General features: G+C 48.1%; 2 pseudogenes; both read right to left on the bottom strand.

Moving 5' to 3' along the window:
* Nucleotides 1-5,986: 5,986 nt before the first annotated feature.
* On the bottom strand, nucleotides 5,987-10,953 carry LOC132224758 (synaptophysin-like protein 1; annotated as a pseudogene).
* Nucleotides 10,954-12,282: 1,329 nt separating this feature from the next.
* LOC132224757 (splicing factor 3A subunit 2-like) lies at nucleotides 12,283-14,110 on the bottom strand (annotated as a pseudogene).
* Between the last annotated feature and the right edge of the window lie 857 nt (nucleotides 14,111-14,967).

Genomic DNA, 14,967 nt, shown 5'->3' with positions numbered 1-14,967 from the left:
CCAGTTATGCCAATCCCTGGGGGTCCTCCTTGTCACCACACTGTTCGCCCTCCCCACCCAGTCCTTGCTGGATCTGTGGCTCTTACCTGCTAACAGCTACTTCCTGTGTTTTCTCTTGAGTCCCTTCACCCACCTGCCCTGCTTGCTGTGTTCCTCTCTGGGATTCTGTCATCCTTTCTCCCCAAGGAGACAGCGCCCTGGGAAAGGCTTTCTGCAGGCTTCCCTCCCTGCTGTACTATTCCCAGTTCCCGGAACAGTGTGGGGCGCGGAGACCCCAGAACAAATACTTGCCCATGGGAGCAGCTGGATGTGGGGAGGCCTCCCCTGTACCCTCCGTCCCTTCCCCTCTCCCATCCCCCAAACACAAGCAGAGGTGGAGCAGGAGCGGCTTTGGAAAATGGCATTTCGATGGTTATGTTTTCAGGGTTGTTTTTTTAGCATTAAGAGATGTCACCTCTGATCCCCCACCCTGCATCACCCCTCCACCTGGTCTCGGGGTGTGGGGAAAGTCACTTCCGAATCCACGCAGCCGTCCTGGGATTAGATGTGACACAGACGTGGGTTCAGTAAAGCTGCTACATGGAGGCCTTGAGGTGTGGGAAGTGCATCAGCCTTAAGCTCAAGGTGGGCGCCCACCTCACATCCCTGCAGTTGTGCCAGCCAGGTGAGCAGCCCCATCCCTGGGACAGAACACCACATCCACCCACTCCGACCACTGTGGGCAGAGCGGCAGCGTGGGCACAGAAACACGTCTCCAGGCATTGCTGCCACCAGCCCTACCACACCCCTAGCCTGGCCCACCTCTCGCTGTGCCTTTCCTTTTGAGTTGACCCCCTTCCAGACTGTCAGGGCACAGCTGTTCCCAGCTTCTCTGAGTTGCTCTGGATCCGTGTGTTCCTCTAAATTCTTCCCGACTACGCCTGGGCTGGTTCCTTCTCAAACCCTTCCCTCTGTACTAACTGTCGGGAACTTAGTCCAAGTTCCTCCTTTATCCTCTGCTCACGAGTTACAGGTATTGGGTCCGAGCCCCCTCTCTGCCTGGGGCTGGACCTCCTAGGATGCCGGGTCTTAGAGAAGCAATGAGAGGTGGTGGGTGTATAAGAATGAGTCTTTACTGCAGAAGCCAGTGGCCACATGGCCATCAGACAAGACAGTCCTTTACAGCAAAGTCCTTTACAGCAAAGTCCTTTACAGGCAGACAGCTAGGCACCGGCTGGTTCACGTACATCTTTCCCACAAAGCAGCATTAGTCTCTGTGCCCACAGCTATTATCTGAGCAGCCCCACGCTCCCTCTAATCTCACCGCCTTGGGGACCCTTTCCCGCTCCCCATGTGGGAGTCTGTGCTGTGAGATTCTTTCTCCTTCCCCACGTGGGAGTCTGTACTTGTTCTTCAATAAATTTCCACCTTTGCTATAAATAAATAAATAAATAAACTCACCGCCTTACATCGTAGAGGTATCTGAGCTCTCTGGCTCAGCAGCTTCTCCTGTGTCTCCTGCCCAGCACACTGGCTGGTCTCTGTAGCCTCACATGGTAACTACATCCAAGCTTCTCTCTCAGCACACTGGCTGGTTAACATGGTAGCTATATCTGAGCTCTCTATGAGCTCTTAGCCTTACAACGTAGCAGTACCAACTCTCAGCTCTGTCTGAGCTCCCTAGCCTTTCCCCCACTAGCCCACTCTCTCTAGCAGACTAGATGGTCAGTAACGTAAAATTACTCCAGAGACAAAGAAGGCTAGTTGCCAACAGTGACATCAATCATTTGGATTACTGAAGGGCACAGTGTACCGTATGTCCTTGCACCTGCTTATGGTGTGTCAGCCTGATTAAGATTCCCATGCTCGCATATAAGCATAACCAATGGACATAAGACACTGGGTGATAGGGGAGGCTAGGGGACTGTCTAGGGCGGGGGGATAAAATGGATACATATGTAATACCCTGTGTAATACTTTAAGCAATAAAAAAAAAATAAAGTAAAAAAAAAAAAAAGCCAAAAAAAAAAAAAAGATTCCCATGCTCTGGGTGGCCTTGGACATCCAGTGTATTAACAACAAGGCCTCTGTGCTTCACTGGCCTTGACTCCAGGCATTACTGCCACCAACCCTACCATCAGGTGTCCAGGTGTCTCTGGCGTGGTTCCCACACAGACATAGAAGTACACCAGCACCCAGCAGACCATCAAACACAGGGTCACCTACCAGTTGAGGGCACCTGGCACCTCTGACATCTCTAGCCTCCCCCTAACCCATGGCTGGAGTGGTTAGACTTTGCTTTTAAGTGAGGGCGAGCCCCATGAGGGCTGAGCCAACAGAGGGCAGAGGGGCTTGGAGTTGACCCAGGAGTGGTCCTTCTCCTTTTCTGCTTTTGTCCAACTTGCTGGTCCCTCCTGAGTGCGTGGACCCCGCCCACCCCAGCCTGACGTGTGAGACAGGGCAGTGTGCGTGCGGGCAGAGGCAGAGGGGCTGGCAGCCAACCTCCCCGGGCCGGCGGGCAGCACTAAGGGACAGTGCCCGGGTGGGAACTGGTGCTGAAGGAGCAAGGCCCATCCACCGCCTACTCCAGGGTCTGAGCTGCGAGTTCGAGGGGGCAGGGCAGGCAGGGCCCAGGTGTGACACCCGGGGGACCGGCCCAGGCTTTTTTTTTTTTAATCTTTATTGTTGAGAATTTTACATATGTCCCTCTTTTTCCCTGCTATTGCCCCCCTCCCACCTGGTTCCCACCCCACCCCAGGCCTTCCCCACCCTATTGTCTGTGTCCATATAATGAATAAGAAATCCAATGAGCAGAATAAACTGCACAGGCTTTTAGCCCCGGCGCTGGGCAGTTTTGGCGGGAAACAGTCACGTGCTCACTAGCTGGGCTTCTGGCAAATGGCAACAGGGCCTGTTTGCGCATGCACATGAGCACTGGGGGGGTGGGGGGAGGAGTTCGAGTGACATCACTCACTAAGGGGCGGAGCTTCCCAACTGAATCTTGGCGCCTCAGCCGTTATACGGGCATTCAGAAGTTGCCATTCTGACAGGAGGTCACAAGGAGAAGCTGAGGAACAATGGAGGCTCAAGACCAAGATGCAGGCCGTGCGGCCGAAGATGCTGAAAGCCAGGCCAGTCCGGGTAATCCTGGTAACACAGGGGGCCCTGGAGGCCAGGGGAACCCCGCGAGGGACAGCAGCGGGGAGGCCCCGAACCCCGGGCCAGGAGGCAATGCCCAGCCAGGGCCCTCAACCACCACTATACAACCTCGAAGATTCCAGTTGTATCCTTTTCAAGGAGTGGCCGGGCGAGGCCGTGGGACGGGGAGGAGACCTGGTGGGCCTGGGGTTGGGAGTGAAGAGCGGAGGTGGGGGGCAGGGGACCCAGGGGGCTGAGGGGATGGGGTAATGGCGGACAGTTGAGATGGTGGGGGAGGCAGTCTGAGGGGCCGGGAAGGAGGGAACAGCCATGAGGGGTTAAGACGGGTGAGAGTGGCCTGAAGGGAAGTAACAAAGTCTGAATACGATGGTATCTTAACTGAATGTCCTCTAGCTCCCTGATAGTGTCTTTCCGGTTACCTCTGTTGGCGCAGATAGCCTACCGGTACCTGACCTCGATTGCCGAGCCGCCTTCATCAGCAGTTTCGCTGCAGCTGATCGTGTCTAACAATCTTCTAACTTTGTAAGTTCTAAAAAGGGCCAAGTGGAGGGGCGGGTGGCGGGGGGGGGGGGGGGGACGTGGGTAGGGTCGTTCTCCGGAGGGTCATTCTAATAGTGAATTGGAGACCCCAGAACAGTCAGGCCTAAGAAGGTCCTCGTGGTGAACTGGGCCGGTCGCCACCGGAGGGGGCAGAGAGCGCTCCGGGCGGAGTTATGACAAATAACTTATTTTTCTTTTTCTCTCTTTTAGCCAGCTGACTGGTGAAGACCCTGTCCAACTCCTCATTGGTCTCTCCACCTGTCTCCATGAATTTTGCATGATGTTGCAGACCCTGCAGCGCCTTGCACTCCCGTTTGTTCCCAAGAACACTAAGCTGGGAAAAGGGTGCCGAAACTAACCTAGAGGCCCTCCCTATCCAGGGCATCCTTCTTTAATTCCTACAGGGATTGCCACTTAATTATGGAGCCTCGTTTTTTGCTTGTATTGGCCTTTTGATGCTCTAACCGCCATTGTTTCTCTATTGCTGTGGAGAGGGAGTTCTGAAGTGTTTATTATATCACAAAATAAAAGTTGAACTGCCAGTCTTGTCTGAGTTTGTCAGTTACTGGGCCTCCATCTTATTCTTGCCTTTGTCCCTGGTTTGGGGGGGACATGTGGAATTCAGGTGAACACAATTTAGGAAATGGAAGAAAATGGAAGGAAATTAATTGTGTCATGCCATTCAGCATTAACAGCTGCTGTTATTTGGGAATTTTTTAATTTTATAGTTTTATTTATATATTAAATACACAAAAATAACATACAATATATAATTTTTGCAAGTTCAGGATTATATTTTTTTCTGAACTCTTTTCAAACATGAGCTTTTTCTTTTTTTTCCCCCCAAAGCATTTTTTATCTTTTATTCCTTGCCAAACATTAAAAAACCAAAAAACTACTGTGATATTCTATTTCTTGCTTTGAAAATTAATTTTACTTTGCATTGCTCATGCCTTAAAGATGAAAGTTTCTTTGTAATACAACAATCAGTGCACTCTTTCTTTTGACTTCTTTATTAAGTTGGTTGCATAAAAGATAAATTCTCACACTGACAATTCTTACCATGAATAAAATCAACAAAAGCAAGGCAATAGTGCCCTAGCCAGTTTGGTTCAGTGGATAGAGCGTCGGCCTGCGGGCTGAAGGGGCCCAGGTTTGATTCTGACCAAGGGCACTTACCCGGGTTGTGGGCTCGATCCCTAGTGTGGGGCGTGCAGGAGGCAGCCGATCAACGATTCTCATCACTGATGTTTCCATCTCTCTCTCCCTCTCCCTTCCTCTCTGAAATAAAGATATATTTAAATATATATAAAATAAAATAAATAAATAAGACAATTTTATTCTACTTGCAAGGAGAATGGGTCTCAGCCTGCAGTTAAGTGGCATGAGCAACAAAGGACAACAAATATCAGGAAGAGTAATGCCCACATATATCAAAATATCTAGTTGAACCATGTTCTTTCTGCTTTTATAGCAGTCTATTATATAGTCTATTAAACAACTAGCATAATGGAAGCTTCCATCTTATGAGACACAATTACTAAATTAACATACATCTATGAGAAATTTTCAAGCCCCATGCCTGAAACATTTTAGCATACCTATTAAGTACTGCAGGTCATTTAGAAAAACAGATATAAAACATACGCCCAGTCTTTGCAATTAAAAATTTCCCATAACATATAAACAATGTCCAGATGTAAATTCTGAACTAAATGTGTTTTTTTCTAAGTATGATTTATGTAATCAAGGCTATCTTAAACAAAGATAGGTCTTAGGTATATGATCTGTACAAACTGACAGTACATGATCTGTACAAATTGTTGAACATTTATAATTACATACAGAATTTGATATGATTTTATGTGAATAGTTATTTCCTCAAGGTAGATTCCAAATAGCTTTTTCTTCCTTTTATGATATGACAATATAACTCTTTTCTGAGTGAAGATATATGTTAACATATTGCGGGCGGATCACGAGCATTCGCGTGTTTTCATATTACACAGTGTTTTACATAAATGTTAAAGGCACGCCTTAAAATTAACTACCCATTGCATTTTGAAGTTATTTATTACATATTCTTACAAGCTAATATCTTTTTAAAGTATGATACTTTATAAAACTTTTTTTTGTACTTGTTCAATAGAAACTTATTTGGCCACTGGGTAAAGCTAGCAATAAAACTACTGGTGCGCAATGTGTTAAGGTTTAAAGTGTAAACACTCTGGAAGTAAAAAGACTTAGTGAAGAAATTAATGTTTATTTAGAGATGTGTATCATCTCATAATAGGCCCTGAATTTTCAAATTTACATGTCAGAATACATTTACATCTTAAATGTCTAGGAAAGGTACAGGCTTTGTGTCAAAAAGCAGCAAAATCTTAAACCCACCAATTTACGGAACAAGCCATTACTTTCATTAGAAACACATAATGCTTCTCAAGATGTTGGCAACAGGTCGCCATATAGACGTACATTTTATACAGTGTACTTCTCCCTTTAATTAAATTCCAGGAGGAGGTGGAATACCTCCTTGGGTATGAGAAGCAGAAGTATTGAATGGACTGTGTAAGTTGGTCTCCTTGGACACAAACCACGCATTTTCTCCCCCAAAGTATCATATTCAGAAAGCCGAAGATCACGGGTACATTTAGGGATCCCGTACTAGTCACAGAGCCAAAATAACACAGCAATCCTTGAGAACGACAGGCTGCGAGTTCCTGGACAATACTGGGGCCGGTAGCTATTTGAATATCTATCTGTAAGAGCTTTAGCCCGGGCTGAAGCGCCCACCAGCCACAAGAATATGACAACAAGAATCACAATACGGTCAGTCATGGGAAGTTTTCGACTATCCCCATATAGGGTTGTGTAACCAACAGAGAGCAGACAAGCAGCAACGCAATACAAGAAAACAAAGACTGCAAACGGCACATAGAATCGTGCAGAACCATCGTAATCTCTAAGGACAAACTTGCTCCAACCTATAGCACATGCATTTACTGGCAAAGACTGAAATGATGCCTCGTTCGACCTGAATGGCTAAGCAAAAGTAGCCGTAATGGTTCTATTGTCAGGAACTTCAGGGGGACAACTCACTAGAATTTCTGTTTTTGCCCTTAAAACCTCCACGGGTGGCGAAAGCAAAGATAGAAGCAATCAGGACCCCGATGATGAAGCCGAGCGGCTCCTTGAGCGGGGTGAGGTTGAGCTGAAAGGAGAGCACCCTCTGAGGGACGGAGGGAGGGAGAGACAACCAGGATAGCTGGGCGGCGGCAGCGGTGGCGGAGGACCCAGGAGACCCGCGAAGGAGGAGGCGGCGACGGAGGACCCACGAGATCGGCAGGGGAGGAGGCTCGAGACCAGTCCGATGGCATAACAGAAGTCCAAGAATGTAATTGTTAAACATTTCATGTTTCCATTTTCCTCCACTTGGAATTCATGATTTGATGGAATTCTTCTATAGGATTTTGTGGGAATGGTTATTTCCTCAAGGTAGATTCCAAACGGTAGAATTACTGAGTTAAAATTGTATATTTAGGAGAGATCAACCAAAGGACTCGTATGCATGCATATAAGCCTAACCACTGGACACAGACACCAGGGGTGGGTGAGGGCATGAGTAGGGGGATAAGGACTCATATGTAATACCTTAATCAATAAAGAAAAAAATGTATATTTATATTTATTTTTTAAGACTCTTAGTCTACAGTACACAATTGCTCTCCAGAAAGTGCCCTCCCACCAGAATTCTAGTTTGCTCAGGTCTTTTTTGTTAGCAGTATTTCTGATTCCTGCCAAAAATTATAAAGAAAATTGGCACCTTAATTTGCATAAGATAAAACAACCCAGAAGTACTAGAATGAGAATTTTGTGGCTTACTAACATTTCAGATCAGTGAAGCAAAGTGTTGAGAGGATTAGTTTAGCTTTTGCGGGGAGGAGTTAGCTCCCTCTGATGTACCTTTTTTCCTGCAACCCTGCCAAACTTGCCTATAGTTTTACTAGCTCTTCTGTGAATTACATCAGATTTTCATCATAGGTGATCAGGTTGTCTGCAGATAAGGCAGTTGGATGTTTCCTTTCCAATCTGGATGCCTCTTTGTGACTGGTTTCTAATAATAGGGTTGAATTTTCCTGCTTCTTTGCAGGCGTGGTAATTGTAGATTGGATACCAGATCTTGTGACATTTTACCCAGGATGGTATCTATATTCCCAAATATACTCTTGAGTTTTGTTCTGGGGTTCTGTTAAGTTACTTGGAAACAGTTTGGTTCTATTAGACTAAGAAATCATCTTTCCTGCCGAAACCGGTTTGACTCAGTGGATAGAGCGTCAGTCTGTGGACTGAAGGGTCCCAGGTTCGATTCCGGTCAAGGGCATGTTCCTGGGTTGCGGGCACATCCCCAGTAGGAGATGTGCAGGAGGCAGCTGATCGGTGTTTCTCTCTCATCGATGTTTCTAACTCTCTATCTCTCTCCCTTCCTCTCTGTAAAAAATCAATAAAATATTTTTTTAAAAAAAAAGAAATCATCTTTCCTAGTAGGGTTCTTTTAAAAACATTGGAAATGGGTTTTAAATTTGATGACATGTATGCACCCCTGTGGAAGACATCTGTTGGTTTTGCCACCCAACATCCATTCCCCCTCCCCTGCTACCAGTGTCCTTATTTCCACAGAGATGTGCCTATCCCCCTGCCCTAGCAAACCAGAGCCCTGCTTTCCTGTAACCGCGCTGATCCCATCTAACCAGTGACGCTTTTGGGGGGCTGCAGGGGTGAGGGCAGGTGCCAAACAGAAGGGCAGTTGGGGCAAGAAAGGCAAATCTCAGAGAACCAAATCTTGGAACCAGCCAAGAACTACCCCCTAATCTTTCAGTTACATAGACCCTGAAATTCTTCCTTTGGCTCTAGCCAGGGTGGGTATTTTTTATTGTTTTATCTCTTTTGGTATCACTTGCAAATTAAAATCTAAATACGTAGTAGGAAAGAAATAATGAAAAACAGATATGAATAAAATGTAAAATGAACAAATGATAGAGAATATACTTGAAACAAAAAGCTTTTTTAATACCAATAAAACTGATCAAAAGTACCCAGACAATATGAGGAAAAATATTTGTGAACAAATTTGCTAATTTAGATGAAATGAACAAACTCCTTTAATGACCCAACTTGCCAAAACTGACTCAAGAAAAATTATAAAAACCTGACTATCCCCTAAATCTATCAAAGAAATAGAATAGAAAACTCCAGGCTCACATGGCTTTATAACTGAGTACTATGAAATACTTAAAGGAGAAATATTATCAATTCTATACAAAATTTTTCAGAAAGTAGAGGAGGGTAAACCCTTTTCAAATCATTTTATGAGGCCAGTATTACATCATACCCAAACCTAATGAAGACATTACAAGGAAAGAAAACCACAGACCAATATCCTTCATGAAGTTACACACACAAAACTTAAATATCAGCAAACAATCTAGCAACCCATAAAGAGGATGATACATCAGGACCAAGTGAGATTTAGCTCAAGAATAAAATATTGGTCTCAAATCAAAAAATGAATCAGTGTCCTTGATCATATTCAGCAAATAAAGGGCAAAATACGGCCATTTCAATAGATGCAGGCAAAGTGTCTAACAATATTCAACAGCCACTTATGATTTTTAAAAAAAACGCTCAGAAAAATACAACCAGAAGGAAACTTTCTTAATCTGAACAAGGGACTCTACAAAAATCCTATAGCTAACATGATACTGAATTGCAAAAGACAGAATTCTGTTCAACATTGTCCTGGAAATCCTAGGCAGTGCACTATGAAAGAAAGAGAAATAGAAGTCATACAAATTGGGAAAAAAGAGAAGTCTCTTTATTCAGACATGACATGTTTGTGTATGTAGAAAATCCTATCTACAAAAAATAAAAGTGAAAGTTTAAAAATCACTATCATTTATAATGGTATCCCAAAACATGAAATACTTAGTAATGTACTTTATAAAATTACAAAATATTAACTGTGAAAACTGTTGCTAAGAAAAATTCAAGAAAACCTAAGTGGAGAAATAGGTCATGTTCATGGATTGGTAGACCCAGTATTCTGAAATTGTATGTTCTCACCACACCATTCTATAAACTTGATGCAAACCTAATAATAATAATAATAATTTCTGACTTTGCAGAAATTGACAAACTGATTCCAAAACGCATGTGGAAATGCAAAGAATCCAGAATAGGAACATCAACCTTGAAAAAGAAGAATAAAGTGGAAAGGTATAAATGTGACTAAAAGAGAATACAGACAAAACGAAAAGCTCATGCTTTGCTGGTGGAAATGCAAGTTGGCATAATCATATTGAAAAACAGTTCTTCAGGTTCTTATAAAGTTAAATTTCCACTTAACCGCATGTGCCGGGAAGGCCGCTTCTTCTATTTACCTGGTAATCAAAACCATATGTCTTCACGAAGACTCGTACATAAACTTTTGTATCAACTCTATTAGTAAAAGGCCTGATTTGAAAACAACCCGAATGTCCATCCGCAGGTGAATGGTTACACCGATCCTGATACGCCTGTGCGTGGAATAGCACTCAGCAATACGGAGGGATGGAGGAGCGACTGCTGCTCAGCATACCCCCAGGGCGGGACCCACCCGTCTGCAGATTCAGATGCAGCAGCAGGTGGAGTGCATAGAGATGAATAGGCCAGGACTAGCCCAGAGGCGCCGAGTCACTCCCAGAACTGGATGACAGGGCTCAGCAAGCATATGTTACATGAGGGTAGCCAGGCAGGTGCTGCCAGCGGCTTTGACGCTCACCCGGAAGCCTGGTGTTCGGCCAGATAGCGGGAAACAGTCACCTTCCCAGCAGCCTCAGCACAGAAGCCCATAGGAGGCCTCTCTTGCCAGGAAACGAACGAGTGCGGAGGGGGGGGGGGGGGAGGAGGGAGTCTGTTTACGCAGGCGCACTGGGGTTCAATTGTTGCGCAGGTGCTGGGGCGTTCAATTGTGCGCGAATGGGTTGTTTGCGCAGGCGCCCTGGACACGCTGAGTGGCGTTGCCAGTGAAAGGGTGGGACTTCCTGAGAAAGCCTCAGTCTCTCCCTAAATTGGGCTTAGGGGGCTGCCATCTTGAAGTTAGACTAGGAGGGGAACATGGATTTCGAAGCAGCCAAGCAGGCCGAAGTCGAAGAAGAGGCAGGTTGTACCGCTAGTGCAGGGGAGTGCGTCAGTGGCCTTGGAGACCAGGGTGGAACTGGCGACGCTACCAGCCATGGTCTCCCCAGCGATCTGGGAGCCCAGTATGGTCCTCGTGGCCGCACTAGCCCTGGCGGTCCCGGCACCCAGAGTGGCCCTAGCAGCCCTCCTGGCCAGTGTGGTGCTGGCGGCCCTGACAATCAGAGTGGCCCCTGGTTCCCCGAGTGGCCAGGAGACGAGGAAACCATGGCAGCAGCAGCCATAGGTGCTCCCACTGTGGCACGGGCAGCAGATGTTTCCGGGCCAGGTAGATATGCACTATCCATGGATGCAGAGCCAGGAAACCGAAAGAAGATCTTGTATCCTTTCCAACGATGCCCTGAGGCCTGGTGGCCAAGGGATGGCTCAGGGACATCCTGCGAGGCTAGGGCTGGCTTTGGGGACAGGGCACAGGCAGCCTGGGGAAGATAAAATGGGAGCAGGGAGGGGACCTGGGGTAGCCGGGTGGGAGGGGAGTGGACAGGTGCGGGGGGCTGGAGGGAAGCGAAGCAGCCTGAGGGGGTATCGGAGGTTGGACAGGATGAACTAAGGGTGGCCTGAGCTGGGGGTGGGGGTGGGAGTCGGGGCAGACCACTGGAGCGAGAACCTGGGGTGAAGGCCAGCCTCTGCGGTATAAGGAAGCCCGAGACACTGGAAAATTCAGCTACGGATGGCGCCTTAACCACGTCTCCTCCAGCCAGCTCGCTGTGCCTTTCCGGTGCTCCCTGGAAGCAGAGATGGCCCGCATAACCATGGACGATGAAAGTGACCAGCAGGCGGTTCAAAGGGAGATCAAAATCAAGGGCACCGTGCTCTCTGTGTCAGTTGTAGAAGGAGTCCATAGCGGGGTGGGGGGTGGACGCAAGTGCTCAGGGGCTAAGAGCCAACCTTAGCCAGAGAGGGGCCGTGTCATGCATACAAGGAGACACTCGAGTGTCAGGTCTGGCGGGGGAGGGGGGGGGAGGGGGGAAGGGGGTTGGGTGTAAGAGAGTCATCACCTTTAACTTGATTTTTATCCCTCACTTTTAGCAAATGGGCTGCTGACGACTTTGATCTGCTCCAAGTTTCCGTCAACGCCTTCCTTGAAAAGCTTTCGCTGGTGATGCATAACATTCAGTGCATTTGGCCTTTTATTCCAAGGAGAGTCAGCCGGGAAAGGAGGGCTGGGGCCGAACCTGGTGACCCTAACTAGGCACTTCCTAGGGAATTGATTCCTGAAGTAGTGCTACTCTCTAACAGGGCTCTGTTGTTGGCTCATATTGGCATTTGGCTCTCTATGCCCACTTGCTCTGTATCCTTGTTGCTTGAGAAAATGGGTCATTAAATGTTTGCTACTGCAGAGCTAGTGTTCTGTGTCTGACTTTCTTTTCAGCGACCATACCTGCTCATTTTGTTGCCTTTGTCCTCGTGTAGTAGAGGTGGGGAGGTTCTGGGATTCAGATAGTGGTACAGAGCAACTGAAGCAATTGGGAAATGGAAAGAAATAAAAATCAATTGTGTCCTGACATTCAGCACTAAATAGTGTCAACATTTTGGAATATTTTTTGTAGTTTTATACTTGTATTTAATACATTAAATGAATAGTGCTAATATAAATGTGCAAGATTATTAGAAGTATGTTTTTGCAAGTTTGCCATTCATTTCTCCTAAAAATATTTCTTTTTTAAAAAAATATATTTTATTGATTTTTTACAGAGAGGAAGGGAGAGAGATAGAGAGTTAGAAACATCGATCAGCTGCCTCCTGCACATCTCCCACTGGGGATGTGCCCGCAACCAAGGTACATGCCCTTGACCAGAATCGAACCTGGGACCTTTCAGTCCAGTCCGCAGGCCGACGCTCTATCCACTGAGCCAAACCGGTTTCGGCTCCTAAAAATATTTCATTGAATATGTGAACATGACCTTTTTTTTTTCTTTCTTAATCCTCACCTGAGGATATTTTTTCCATTGATTTCTAGAGAGAGTGGAAGGGAGGGAGGAGGTTGCAAGAGAGAGACACATTGATGTGAGAGAGACACAGCGACTGGTTTCCTCCCACACATGCCCCTACTGGGACTGGGGAACCTGCAACCAAGGTACTTGCCCTTGACCAGGAATCAAAACTGAGACCCTTAGGTCCATGGGCCAACTTTAAATTTGTTTCCCCAAGGAGACTAGTGAGGTCTGGGGACAGGGCACAGCCCTGTAAAAATCAGCAAACCTTTGTTTGGGGGGTGGGGGGGATTGGGTAACGGGCAGAGAAGACGGGGAAAACAGGGAAGCAGAAATACAAAGAGGGGTTGACTTTTCCCTCGGCCAGGCAGGGGGTGGAATGTTCCCCCAGCCCTCAGAGGGCAGGGGAGGGGGCCTCTCCACCAGGGCATAGGAGTGGGGATGAACCCCAGCATTGGAGGGGTGAACCCAAGGAGGCTGGGGGTAGGTCCCAGGCGCTAGAGGGCAGACCCCTGGGACTTGGGGGTGGACTCCAGCAAAGGGAGGAGCATGGACCCCAGGAGCAGGCAGATAGGCCCCAGATGGTGGGTGGAACCCGAGAGCTGGAGGGGGGCAGCTGGAGAGGGCTCATGGGCTCTGAGGGTGCAGACCGACTGGGTGGAATCAGGGGCAAAGGCAGGCCTCCTGCCAGGGGTGGAGACAAAGACTCGGGTATTTGTGCCACCTTGGGGGCCAACCATTCAACAGTGGGGGTGGCAGGCAGTTGCTTCACCCCAGGAGGCACTGCAGTGGGTGGCTTCTCCATGTTCAAGTGGAACTATGGGAAGAGCTGCTTGATTTCCTGCTTCCAGTGAGTGCCAAAGTGGCCCTTGGCCTTGGCAATCTCCCTACGCAGCACCTTGAAGGGGATGGTCTCATAGTCCTCCCCCCGGCCATCAGCAGGTACTGCCCGCTTGAACCTGTGGGTCGCGACCCCTTTGGCGGTCGGACGACCCTTTCACAGGGGTCGCCTAAGACCATCCTGCATATCAGATATTTATATTATAATTTATAACAGTAGCAACATTACAGTTATGAAGTAGCAACGAAAATAATTTTATGGTTGGGTCACAACATCAGGAACTGTATTTAAAGGGCCAGAAGGTTGAGAACCACTGAGGATCGAGCCACTGCTGGTGGGCAGACAGGAAGCGCCAGGGTAGCAAGATGCCCTCAGCGATCTCAGGGGAGTAGATCTGGAAGGGTAGGCTCTGCTGGCGCATCTGTGTTCCTCCGCCCGCCCCGCCCCCCCCTCCTCCCCCCCCCCCCCCCGCATCGCTCCCGCAGCCCGTTTCCCGCCCCACCCCTCCCGCCACCCCCACACCCGCACCTCTGCGCGGAGGTGTCTGACGTCGTCCGTTGCGGGAGGCGGGAGATTTAAACCCGGCAGCCCAGCGCCCCTCCCAGTGCTCGTATTCGCTCCCCTCTCGCTCGGCCTAACCCGCCCGTCCCACCTCGGGCTCTCAGTCGGTTCTTGGATAAACTCAGGTCCTCTCCGAACTCCTTACTGAACCAAGTGAAATATGACAAGTCAGAAACCGGCCAGAACATGGGGTAAGGAACTGAGTGTGAGACCTCGGAATGGGTAAGGGGACCTTGTTCTCGGCTTCCTCTTCTGAGCCCATAGCCCGGGTCCCCCAACCCCCTCCCCGTCTCCCTCAGACCCCCTCTGCACCTGCCGGACACTCCGGTGCCCCGCCCTCCTCCCCCGCCACCCCCCCAGCGAGGCTGTGCGCTGAGGCTTGGTCATTCCTAAACCCTGGGAGCTTTCGGTACCCGAGCCAGCACGCGGGAAATGTTCCCATCTCTGTGAGGCAGGACCGTAAGAAGCTAGGAAATTTCCCGGGCAAGTGAAATGGGGAAACTGAGGGAAGATCAACAAGGCCAAACCATTTGAACAACGTACAGCCAGCTAGTGAATCACAAGACCTTATCTTTTCCCAATTAAGGACAGGAGAGCAAATGGTTTACACCTCTCCTCCCTAACCAGAGAATACATAGCTTACTTAATTCAACCTGGTGGGGGGGGGGTGGGGGGGGAGGGGTGTGTTGGAGGACAAAGGCCCCATTAATGCCATGT

This window comes from Myotis daubentonii, chromosome X (genome assembly GCF_963259705.1).
Source record: "Myotis daubentonii chromosome X, mMyoDau2.1, whole genome shotgun sequence".
Taxonomy (NCBI): Eukaryota; Metazoa; Chordata; class Mammalia; order Chiroptera; family Vespertilionidae; genus Myotis; species Myotis daubentonii.
This window is presented reverse-complemented; position numbering and strand designations above follow the sequence as displayed.